A 12,532-nucleotide genomic window follows, 5' to 3' on the forward strand; every position below is an offset into this window, starting at 1 on the left:
GCAGAGTTGTAAAGGTGAAGTTACTTGCCATCCACATTTTATTGCAAAAGTCACAACTTGCTTATTGAGATGATTTACTTGGTTTTAAGATGTGGGATAACACTGAAGCCAAATAATTCCTGGTGAATTTTGAAGGAATCATGCCTGTCTTCTTTTAGAATGGCTCCCATTTCTTTGTGATGTAATGTGATGTGATATGTGTGTGTGTGTGTGTGTGTGTGTGTGTGTGTGTGTGTGTGTGTGTGTGTCTATGAGTAGAAGTGTATATACATACACTATGATTTAGGTAGACATAGGTAATTCTAAAACAAAACAACATAAATGATAGATGTAATGAAAAATCTGAATGATATAATAGGCATTTGTTTTTCCCTGCTCATATACCTTGCAGGAGAATATACTTAGCCAGTGTTCATTCTTCAGCATTCAAATGTAAGATTTTCCTAAATAGTGGAAGTTACAAATCATAAAATGTTGCCTTAAAACCACCACCTTCCCTAAAGTAGCTGCTGAGGATCAGGAATACTGTTGATGGGTTTCATATTCTTTATTAAGGGAAGATGGCTGAGGTGTGGATGTTTTTAGATACATAAACACATATGCCAACTGGTTTATACCTTTGCTGTTGTTTTTTGTTTTTTCTTCTAAAGTGAATTTTTTCTATCTGTCATGGGGCTTGAACTCTGGGCCTAGGCATTTTCCCTGAGCTCTTCAGTTCAAGATTACCTTCCTTCCCCTTGAGCCATAGCCCCACTTCCCATTTTCTAGTGATTAATTGAAGATAAAAGTCTCTTGGACTTTAGTGCCAGGAATGGCTTTAAACTGCTATCCTCACAATTCAAAATTTCATATGGAATAATAAAAGACCCCGTATAGCAAAAACACTTCTTAGCAGAAAGAACAGCACTGGAGGAATTTCAATTCCAAACTTTAGACTCTATTACAGAGCTATAATTCTCAAAACAGCTTGGTACTGGCACAAGAACAGGCCTGAAGACCAATGCAATAGAACTGAGGACCCAGATATTAAACCACAGACCTATGGCCACCTAATCTTTGAGAAGGGAGCCAAAAAAATAGAATGGAAGAAAGACAGCCTCTTCAACAAGTTGTGCTGGCAGAACTGGTTAAGCACCTGCAGAAAACTAAAGTTGGATCCTTCTTTGTCACCTTGCACTAGAATTAACTCCAAATGGATCAAAGACCTGGAGGTAAAAGCTGACACACTGAAAACTTTACAGGAAGTAATAGGAGATACACTAGGCCTCCTTGGCACAGGTCGAAACTTTCTTAATAAGGACCAAGAATCACAACAAATCAGAGAAAGGCTGGATAAGTGGGACTGCATTAAACTGCGGAGCTTTTGTATGGCAAAGGACATACCTAGTAAATTAATTAGGAAGCCTACAGAGTGGGAGAAGATCTTCACCAACCAAACAACGGACAAAGGCCTCATATCTAAAATATATCAACAACTTAAAAAATTGAATCACTCCAAAACTAAACTCCAAAGTAACAACCATCCCATTAAAAAATGGGCCAAAGACTTAAAGAGAGTCTTTTCTGAACAAGAAGCAAAAATGACCTATAGACACATGAAGAAATGCTCAACATCTCTGGTCATAAAAGAAATGCAAATCAAAACAACTCTAAGATTCCACCTCACTCCAGTTAGAATGGCCAGGATCAGGAAAACGAATAATAACAGATGCTGGAGGGGATGTGGTCAGGAGGGATCACTACTACACTGTTGGTGGGAGTGCAAACTCGTTCAACCACTATGGAAAGCAGTGTGGCAGTGCCTCAAAAGGCTAAACATAGAACTCCCCTATGACCCAGCAATTCCACTACTTGGCATTTACCCAACCATCCAGAAACAAGGACATACTAAATCCACTAGCACAACAATGTTCATTGCAGCACTATTCACCATAGCAAAGATATGGAACCAACCTAGATGTCCCTCAGTTGATGAGTGGATCAACAAGTTGTGGTATTTGTACACAATGGAATTCTATGCTGCTGTCAGAAAGAATGACATCGCCCCATTTGATAGGAAATGGAAAGACTTAGAAAAAATCATATTAAGTGAAGTAAGTCAGACTCAAAGGAACTTAGCCTCAATGGTTTCCCTCATTCGTCATAATCAGTAGAAACCTTGGGCTCTACTAGCAGAGATCTGCAATAGAGCAAAATCTTGATACGTAAGGCCATATAGTATGAAGCTAATTGAAAGGACCTCCAGGATATTGAAACAAAAGCCATATAACGAATGATTGTTGTCCTTAATGTACTATGTTGTCTCTCATCTCCTTTGCTGTCCCTTGGGTATCTCATATTGGTATAGTATCTCACTTTGTTATCTGATATATTGAATTTATTTGTATTTGGATATTTGAAATTTGATAGGGAAGGGGGGAAAACCAAGACGGGTGGGGGGATGGGGGGGGAGGGTAATGGTTACCAAGACATGTGAAAGGGTATCAATGTATGTGAATTAATGCACCTTCTATCTGGCAAATATCATGTAACCCTTTTATTAATTACAATAAATATTAAAAAAACTGCTATCCTCAGATCTCAGCCTCCTGAGTAGCTAGGATTGCAGGTGTGAGCCACCGTGCTGGCCTCTAAAGTGAATTTTAATTGGGGGAGGTCACAGTGGACCTTATAAACCCCTGGCACTTGCCTTTCCATGCTTTCAGTGATTCAAGGGACATCTTGCGTTGATGTACAATAATAAAACCTAGGCTCATATATGCATGTTACCAAATCAGCAAGCATTTTAGATGCTTAGTGTAATTCATAACCTAGATCGAAAACTGAATTGAAACTTTAATTGTATTGCATGGGTTGAATCAGCATGATCCATTTATTCTGGGGAAATCTGTTTTCTCCTAATTCTAATTAAAAACGCCTTTTACTTAATGCTTCCTATTGTCTTGTCTAGGTGATAGGAATGAAAATTGAATGAAGTGTAATCTTTGTTTCCAAGTTGTTTAGTGGGGGGTGGGGAGACCATTAATTCCACAATTATCCAGTTGAGGGATGTGAATTTGGGGATAATGTGAAGGCCACAATTACATCCAGATGTCCCTACCTGCTGGGGAGGGACAAGACAGAGAGATGGGCCTCAGTAGTCCCAAGACTAATGAAGAGAGCAGGAAGAAAGACAGGAAAGGATGGAAAAAGATATAGAGAACCTGGGAAATTTGAGAAGGATTCTGGTGGCACTTAACAATGCAAAGAATTCTGGGTCTTCAAACATAGATTTGACACTGAGGTGTTAGTTCTTAGAATGCTTTTAGTTGGGCACTGTAGGTCATGCCTGTAATCCTAGCTAGTCAGGAGGCTGAGATCTGAGGGTAGCAGTTCAAAGCTAACCCTGGCAAGGAAGTCTGTGAGACTCATATTTCCAATTAACAACATAAAACTGGAAGTGGATCTGTGGCTCAAAATGATAAAACTCTAGTCTTGAGTGAAAGAGCTCAGGGAAAATACCCAGGCCCTGAATTCAAGCCCCAAGACTAACAAAAAAAAACTAATGCTTTTGTTTTTGACTTGTATTTCACCTTTTAATTTTGTGTGTGTGTGTGTGTGTGTGTGTGTGTGTGTGTGTGTGTGTGTGTGTGTTGGTTACTAGTGCTGAAACTCAGGGCCTTGTGTTCTTGCTTCGCTTTTCTGCTCAAGTCTGACACACTACCCACTGAACCCTGCCTCTAACTCTGTACATCCTTTTTTGATACCTCTTAGATCAAATATATTTTCTTTGTTGAAATACAATTGTCATCAGGATCTATATGCACAGGTTGTATTACCTCTCCAACTGGTGGCATTTGATGATCTAATTTATATGTACTCGTAACTGAGTTTGGTTGTCTAGGCTTTGGTGACAATAATATTCAGGGAGTATCCATTCCTGAGTACTTGCCAGTGATTCAGGGTACATTAGACATGTAAGATGGAAACACATAAGCTGCCATTGTGTTACAGACTTTGGCCTGAATACTTGTAGGCACGCTGACTCAAATGAGCCTAGAAGACTCTCTAGCCTTTTTAGTACAAGACCTTGAGGTATAATTGGCCTAGTTCTTACCTATTGCTTGGCTTCTAACTTTCTGACTGCTTCGATTTTTATGAACACAGATTCCTTTTCTCATAATAGAAGGGTTCCTGGCCTATTTTCTCTGTCTCTGTTTTTTTAAAATTAAATAATTAATTTATTTTTTATTTTTGGCTACATATGCCGATAGAAAAAAAGTAGGTAGACAGACACATGATCTTCATAGATAGATAGCTACAATAGTAAACAAAGCATATCAAATAGCAGAGAAAGAGGCATGTTGATTATGCTCAATTAAACTAATCTCTTTCTTTGTCCTCCAAATCTTCTGATCTGATTAAACTGGCTTAATTGTGGTTATAAATACTACCTTGGGTCTCTAATCCAAAAATGACCTTCTTAGAGACAGTCTAGTGTTAGGTTGTATGATGGTGACTGTGAAGACATATAAATTTATAGATGTCCTAGATCACATCCTATGACCCCACAAAATCTTTCTATGATAAATTCCTTGATTTTATGCTAATTACAAATGATCCAACCTTTTTCATTTTTTTGCCAATCCTGGGCCTTGAACTCTGGGCCTGAGCATTGACTGTCCTTGGGCTTTCTCAAGGTTAGAGCTCTACCATTTGAGCCACAGCATCACGTCCTCCTTTTTTCTATGTGTGTGGTACCAAGGAATCAAACCTGGTCTTCATGCATGCTAGGCAAGCACTCTACCACTAGGCCACACTCTTTGCCCCTGATCCAACCTTTAAGAAAATATATTTATAAAAGAGGAAATGCACTTTTTGAAAGTCTACTTTTAAAAAATTCATTATTTCAAGTTGTGTGGGGGGAGGGGGGAGGGAAATGGGGAACAGGACATGAGAAAGGGTACCAATATTTGTGAAGTAATGTACCTTCTATCTGATGAATATAATGTAACCCTCCTATTAATTACAATAAAATATATGAAAAAATCCATTATTGTACCACTAACCTATGAGGTTGGTTGGGAATGAGGAATGAAGAGGGAATGTTTGGTTGCCAAATTCATGGCGTAAAGGTATTTAATTACCTTTTAGAATGACACAGTTCATATAGTAGTCATATACCAAACATCTCAGAAATAAATTCAGGGGTCATTGGGCAAGATGTAAAGCCTCATACTATTTTTAACAGGATATTTTGCTTTGAATTTTTTTTTCTTTCGTGAGGGTACTATTGTACATTGTTTTTCATACTGAGTAGGATTCTTTTCAGTGTTGAATGTTTTGGAAGAAGATAAAAATTGAGAAATATTTGTTCTTTCCTACAAAAGATCTTAGAATGGATTTATTTTAAAGTAACTTTGGAATGTCACTGTACAAATACCTAGTAATGTAATGGTCTCTGAATTTGGGCATGGCAAACTAACATATAAGTGAAAGAATGTGGCCAGTTTCTAATTGCTCACACATGTAATTCTAGCTACTCAGGAGGCTGAGACCCAGAGGATTACAGTTGAAGCTCAAACCAGGGAATAAAAGTCTTTGAGATCTCATTTCCAAAATAACCTGAAAAAAATTCTGACTAGAAGCATGATTCAAATGGTAGCATTCTATCTGATCAAAGAAAATGAATAGGCATAAGGCCCAGAGTTAAAACCTTGATATTGACTCCAAAAATAACAGGAAAGAAAAGAAAAGAAAAGGGAGTTGGAGAAAGGGAAAGAAAGTGAATATGTTGATTAGATCACCCTTAACCACTGATATGATGGTATGGGAGGATGAGACTGTTTTGGACAGAAGATAACCCCACTTCTTAAGAACAGATTAAAGAAGAAATAGGCACTTCTCATAGTTCTTGTGACATGGATGTTCTTTCTCTCCAGTCTTGAGGCTTGACTCAGGGCTTGAGCACTGTCCCTGCACTCGTGGCTTAAGTAAATATTTAAACCTTAGACCCTTTTTCAGTGACCTTGGTGTGAAAACTCAGGATCTAGACGAATGCTTTGGGTAGCACTCGAGTTTATATTTTCATTCTCAGAAGAAACAAAATTAAAATCCAAAATAACACAGTTTTAGGACTTTGGCCTCTGAGTCTTGAATGATTTATCTGAACTATTTCTTCTGGTAAGGAAGAATGATCTATTTCATGTTTCTTTCCGGTTGCACTGCTTAACACATTTCCTTTTACTCTAGTTGGATATATAGGACATCACCCAAAACTTTATTAGAATTTTTCCATGGTTACTGACTCAATATTGTGGGGCTTACCAGGATTATTTTCAGGCCTGGTCCATTAAGGCTGTGGTCATCGGGACATTCAATGTGGTCACTAGTGCTGGTCAGCCAGCACTCCGCTAGGATATTGATTAAATACCTGCCGTTTCCCAATGGGAGTTGGCCTCCAAGTGGAAGGTTCAGGCCTTCTTATGCTTAGAGGTCTCCAAAATATCACTGTCATTGAATTTTATTGATCAACGACCCTCAGAGATTTGCACAAATTTAATAGGATGGGCAACAAGGAGAAGCGAAACAAATAGAAATGAATGTGTATCTCTTTATAGGTTTTATATGTATAATGCAAAATGTTTTATATATGCATATACTTTACATAAAATATACAATATAGACAGTTATATATGTACAATATGTAAAATGCATGCATATGTGTACACACTTGTGTGTATATGTAGACACATATACATACACATATACATGAACACATTTCTTTTTCATTTTTTTAATTTGTTATGGGGCTTGGACCCTTGGCCTGGATACTATCCCTGAGTTCTTCAGCTCAAGGCTACCACTCTATCCCTTGAGCTACAGAGTCAATTGGATCTACATGAATACATTTCTTTTAGGGAATTCTTATATATGATTTTATAGCCTGACAAATAAAAAAATCCTTCAATAGATTAGTAGATTGGCAGGCTATTAACTCACACAGAAGTAATATTACAGTTTCAAATATAAAATGATTAGTCAGATGAGCTATAAATATAGGCAAGAGTTCTGTTCCAATCTTGAGACAAAGCACTCTCTTTGAAAACCATCAGTTTCTATTCAAATTATCCTTCAATAGATTAGGACAGATCCACCTCTCACAATTTTCCTTAAAATAAAATGATTGTTGGTATAAATCTTATTTAGGAAATATATTGCAACTAAAAATTTATTCATCAATAGCCCAGCCAAAAAGAAACTTCAGCAACACAAGAGACATATTATGTAAAGTATGTAGTTATTATAAAAAATGCTTTAAACAGAGTCAAGGTTTGGGGTTTTTTTCCCAATGGTAATAGCAGTTTTAGGCCCTAAGAAATTATATTGACTTATAGCACATTGCATGAATAAAAGTATTTCTTCCAACATATAAGAAGACTGATCAGGGCCGGGAGTTTGGCCTAGTGGTTAAAGTGCTTGCCTAGCATGCATGAACACCCGGGTTCGATTCCTTGGTACCATATACATAGAAAAAAGCCGGAAGTGGTGCTGAGGCTCAAGTGGTAGAGCTCTAGCCTTGAGAAAGTCCAAGGACAGTGCTCAGGCCCTGAGCTCAAGCCCAGGACTGGCAAAAAAAAAAAAAAAAAAAAAAAGAAGACTGATCAATAAGTTTTGTTCTTTATCATAGTCTAAGATATATCTTTTTATTTTCAGAAAAGTTTCTCTAAATAAAATGACTATTTCATTCTCTGACTTTCCATCATTTTAATAATCTAAGTTAATTTAGCTTTTTATAGTTTTCCTATCTTTTGGAAATTTCTGCTCTCAGAAAATGATCACCATTTAGAAAATATTTCAATTTATGACATTTAATATCTGTATTTGACAGCCCATTTTGTTCATTTTCTTCAACCTTGCCTACATAATCATAAATGTCCATGTTAAATTGAAACCACCCTGTACAACGATTTGAAGGTAACAATAACGATTAAGAAACCAAATTCATGTGATAGTTATCTGTCTTTCATTTTCTTTGGATAACTAGAAATAGGTATTTTACTTAATTTCCATTATGATTACTTCCTTCCTTAAAACTAGCTTTCTAATGATGATTGGTTAATTGATAATATAATAATAAGGAGTCTTGTAAATATGCACATCCCTTTCAATGGAGACTGAATCACTGGAAGTTAAATGTAACTTTCATTATTATAACTGGCACTTTTGGAGTAATTATTTCCTTCATTAATGGTTCAGGAAAAGCCCTGTACTATTATCTACTGATAATGAGATTATAATGGATGGAACAAGATGGAAGGGTGGCATTGATCAAAATGCATTGTATTCATAAACTGACATGTTAAATCGAAACCCTTTGTCCAAATACTTGAAATAATAAAATGAAAATAAGCCAGGGACCAATGGTTCATGCCTATAATTCTAACTACTCAGGAGGCTGAGATCTGAGGATCACAGTTTGAAGTCAGTTCAGGCAGAAATGTCCCTTTGAGACTCTTATCTCCAATTAACCTATCAACAGCTGGATTTGGCACTGGGGCTCATGTGGCAGAACACTAACCTCGAGTGCAAATAGGCTCAGGGACAGCTCCCATGCCCAGAGTTCATGCCCCACAACTACAAAAAGAAGAATATTATATTATATGTCATGATTTAATTGGCAGTCTTTTTTTTAAAAAGGTTATATTCTTTGTTCACCAATCTTTAATAGAAATTTCCCATTTTTCTACCTATTGTGAACAGTAAAAAGCCTTCATAATATTTGTCTACTGCTGGCTTACATATTTTAAAATGTGTATGGCACCATCTGCTTCTGGTACCAATAATTGCTTTCAGTCTGGTACAAAGTTTACTTTGGTACAGTAACTTGACTGTAGGCGTTAGATCTTACATGATTTGTGGCAGTTGACTTCCAAAGGTGGGAGGAAGTTAGAGGATCAGAGAAATGTCACTACAGTCCTACTGTAGGAGAATGAGTCAGACTTTGCTGCAAGTGCTGGGGAACCAATATGAAGCACAAAAGGGGCTGATGAAGAAATTTACAGAAGGTCATTCCTACTGTGTTGACATTGCCTTCTTTTTTGTTCTTTTGTGGGTCATGGTGCTTGAACTCTGGGCCTGGAAGCTATCCCTGAGCTCTTCAGCGCAAGTCTACCACCCTACCCCTGGAGCCACAGCCCCACTTGGAGATAAAAGTCTCTCATTCCTTAGTGCCCAGATTGGCTTAGAATCGAGATCCATAGATCTCAGCCTCCTGAGAAGCTAGTATTACAGGCATGAGCCAATACACGAGGCATGCCTTCTTGAATTGACATCTAAATGTGGTGGATAAGGATTGGGGTCACTATTAGTTATCATGGCCAACAGTTTGGGGAAATAATCTGAGTAGGAAAATAAACTAGAGCCCATCAATTATTATCTGTTGGTCTGTCTGTCTGTTATTTCTGGAGTGTGATGGCTGCTGCTAAATCACTTCCACCTCTCTAATCTGTGATTTCATTTTCATCTAACTAAGTCTAGGCTGAAATCACAGAGAGAAGGTGCTTGCATGTGTAAAACTCATCCAAGGATAACCTTGAAGGCTTCACTTCCAGTCAGTTTCATATCAATGGACAAATCTTTTCCCTATTTAAGATTCAAATGTAGACCAGCAAATCATAGTTCTGATTAATATGCATTGGACTCTTTTACAGCTGGAAAAAATGCTAAATTCTTCCCAATAGAGAACACAGGAGTTTCACTGTATTTTATTTCTGATTGATGTTCATCTTTTCTCCAGCATTAAGCTTATAGAAGTAGCTGGTGACTAAAACTTTTCTCTATTATAATACAATTACAAAAATCTTGGCTTATAGAGAGAAGTTATTGAGGGCATTTACAAACTGTGTATACTACTTTTCCATAGTATTTTTCAGTATAATATATTAGTCTATGGTATGAATTAACAATAATCATGCACAAGTTAGTTTATTATTCAAGCTAAAGCTGAATTTTAACTATGTTTTCAAATTACTGTACATCTTCCTAGGGATGACACTATGATATTAATTTTATACACCGCTACTTTGCTGAAAGTATTTCACAGGTCTTTCAGTTTTCAGTGGAACTCTACAGGGTTCTTTGTGATGATGCTAAGGTACGATTATATTATCTTCAAACTTTGACTTCTTCCTTTCTTACTTAGAACTCTTCCATATGTTTCTCTGGCCTATTTCTAGGAGTATTTACTAGATGCATTATACTTTTTACTATTTATTAGGTGTGGAGAATATGGGGATTATCTTGTTTCTTATTTTAGAGAAAATGTTTTCAGTTTTTCAACATGTAATATAATGATGGCTAAGATTTATCATAATGTAAGGATTGTTAGGTTAAGGTAAATTCTTTTTTTTTGCCAGTCCTGGGCTTGGGTTCACGGCCTGAGCACTGTCAATGGACTTTCTCAAGGCTAGGACTCTACCACTTGAGCCTCAGCACCACTTCCAGCTTTTTTCTATGCATGTGGTACTGAGGAATCTAACCTAGGTCTTCGTGCAAACTAGGCAAGCACTCTACCACGAGGCCCAACTCCCAGCTGGTAAATTATTTCTATTACTAGATTCTCCAAATCTTTATGATAAAGGGATTTAAAATACGTTTTTTTGGTGGGAATATAAACTAGAGTAACCAATATGGAAGTTTATATGGAGACATTTCAAAAAGCTAAACGGAGAACTACTCTATGATTGCTGGATACTACCTTTAGAAATGTATCCACAGTGTAGCAACTCAGGATATGATAGAAGAAAACATAGTATGTCCTTTCCAGAAAAATGGATAGTCCTAGAAAAAGTCATAAAGTGTCAAGTTCAGGGTCAGAAAGACAAAGGGCTCATAAGTATATCTGTACATAGACCATATAGACTGTAAGCATATATATGATCAAACTGATTAAAGGATGGTATACTCAAGATTAAGATTCCATGGCATAAATGAACAATTAACAGGCAATTCAACAACAAAAATACCAGGAAAATGAAACATCTCTTAATGTATGAGAGTTGGGGCTAACTGAATGGTTGTGGGTAAATGAAAAGAGGAAAGATACACAACTACAAACACAGCAATCGACGAGGACATGTGAAAATTATACTAGAAAATGTGAGAAGATGGAGGAGGGAATACATAATGGGAAATAATGATAGAAACATTCATTCAGATCACAAAGAATCACAACACAAATAGACCTGTTCAATTTATACTCCTTTGTACTATTATTTGAGGAAAACAAAACAAAACAAAAGAAGTTGCTGGGCATTGGTGCCCAGGCAGAAAAATACCCATGAGACTCATGTCCAATTAACTACCAAAAACCTGGAAGTTTCTCTGTGGCCCAAAGTGGTACAGCATTATTAGCTTTGAGTAGAAAAGCTCAGAGACCGTACCCAGGCCCTCAGTTCAAGACCTATGGCAGACCATAGGGATCCTATTTGGATCCCCTTTATGCTTGCTTCTTGCCTTATTGCTCTGGCTAGGAATTCTAATACTATGTTAAAGAGGAGTGGAGAGAGTGGGCATCTTTTCTCTTTTCTGATTTTAGAGGAAATGGCTTTAGCTTTTGCCATTAAGTATAATACTAGCTGTGGGTTTGTCGTACACTGCCTTTATTATACTGAGGAACGTTCCATGGATTCCTAGTTTCTCCAGAGCTTTTAACATAAAGGGGTGTTGGATCTTCTCAAATGCCTTTTCTGCATCTATTGAGACAATCATGTGATTTTTGTCCTTGCTCCTGTAGATGTGTTGAATTATATTAATTGATTTGCGTATGTTGAACCAGCTTTGCCTCCATGTGATGAATCCTGTTTGATCATAGTGTATAATTTTTTTGATGAGTTGTTGTAGACGGTTGGCCAGTCTTTTGTTGAGAAGTTTTGCATCGATGTTCATCAAAGAAATGGGTCTATAGTTCTCTTTTTTTGAGTATCTCTGTCTGGTTTGGGGATGAGTGTTATACAGTTTTCGTAGAAGGAGTTTGGCAAAGGGCCTTCATTTTCATTTTCGTTGAAGAGCTTGAGGAGTATTGATGTAAGCTCTGCTTTCAAGTCCTTATAGAATTCAGCTGTGAATCCATCTGGCCCTGGGCTTTTCTTAGGTGGAAGTTCTCTTATTGTCATTTCTATTTCAGCACTTTAAATAGGCCTGTTCAGTTGGTTTAGGTGTTCTTGGTTTAGTGTGGGTATGTTAATATTGGCTAGAAATTCATCCATTTCTTCTAGATTCTCAAATTTGTTGGCATAAAGGTTTGAGAAGTATTCCCTCATGATGCTCTGGATCTTCGTAATTTCTGTCGTGAGATTACCATTCTCATCTGTGATTTTGTTTATATCGGTATGCTCCCTTCCTTTTTTGGTAAGATTTGCTAAGGGCCTGTCAATTTTGTTGATTTTTTTCAAAGAGCCAACTCTTTGTTTTGTTTATTCTTTCTATAGTTTTTTTGAACTCCAATTCATTTAATTCTGCTTTGATTTCAATAATTTGCTTCCTTCTACTA

Source organism: Megascapheus bottae, chromosome 3 (assembly GCF_031878675.1).
Source record: "Megascapheus bottae isolate mThoBot1 chromosome 3, mThoBot2.hap1, whole genome shotgun sequence".
Lineage (NCBI taxonomy): Eukaryota > Metazoa > Chordata > Mammalia > Rodentia > Geomyidae > Megascapheus > Megascapheus bottae.